Genomic DNA, 796 nt, shown 5'->3' with positions numbered 1-796 from the left:
CCGGGGCAGGCAGCCTCCGCTGACTCACTACTTGGTACACCCCTTCACGTATTCCCAGCCCTCCTTGGAGTACTCGCAGGCCTTGGAGGGCCCACTGATCAGAGCCAAAATCACTGTGATGATACTTGAATTCCAGGAGTCATGGATCGGAAAGTAAATCTTTGGAGGGGCTGGGAGCTTGGGTATTTGCAGGCCTGTCTGGTCACACACGTACTGGCTGAACTGGTACATGGCCGGGGCGACCACCTCCCCGGCCTTCCACAGGGCTGCCTCGTTCTTGTCGCTGGGCTCCAAAAGCTCCTGATCGTACACCAGGTAGACGGCGCCCCCAGCCACACTGCCCTTGATGAGGAACCTCACCAGCGACCACACCCGGGCCACCATGGTCACTCAGCTCCGCACACAAGGACACTACCCCTTCCTTTTTAAAACTGGATAATATTACATTGTGCGGATATACTACATTTTCTTTATTCATATGTCAGTGGACATTTGAGTTGTTTCTACCTCTTGGCTACTGTGAATAATGTTGCTAAGAACATGTGTGTGCAAATATCCATTCAAGTCTCTGCTTTCATTTATTTCGGACAAATACCCACAAGTGGGATTGCTGGATTGCACGGTAATTCTATGTTTAATTTTTTTGAGGAACCGCCAGACTGTTTTCCACAGTGACTGCACCATTTTACATTCTCACCAATGGTGCACAAGGGTTCTCATTTCTTCATATTCTCCCCAACAGCTGTTATTTTCTGGGTTTTGTTTTTTTTGTTTTGTGGGGGTTGTTTTGAGTTTT

The 796-nt window shown here is 48.6% G+C and overlaps 1 pseudogene; it reads right to left on the bottom strand.

Moving 5' to 3' along the window:
- Window positions 1–27: 27 nt before the first annotated feature.
- LOC105819493 lies at window positions 28–384 on the bottom strand (annotated as a pseudogene).
- Window positions 385–796: the final 412 nt, after the last annotated feature.

The sequence above is a fragment of the Propithecus coquereli genome, unplaced genomic scaffold, assembly GCF_000956105.1.
Source record: "Propithecus coquereli isolate 6110/MARCELLA unplaced genomic scaffold, Pcoq_1.0 Scaffold483, whole genome shotgun sequence".
NCBI lineage: Eukaryota > Metazoa > Chordata > Mammalia > Primates > Indriidae > Propithecus > Propithecus coquereli.
Note: the sequence above shows the minus strand (reverse complement) of the source record. Positions and strands in the feature narration are given on the sequence as shown.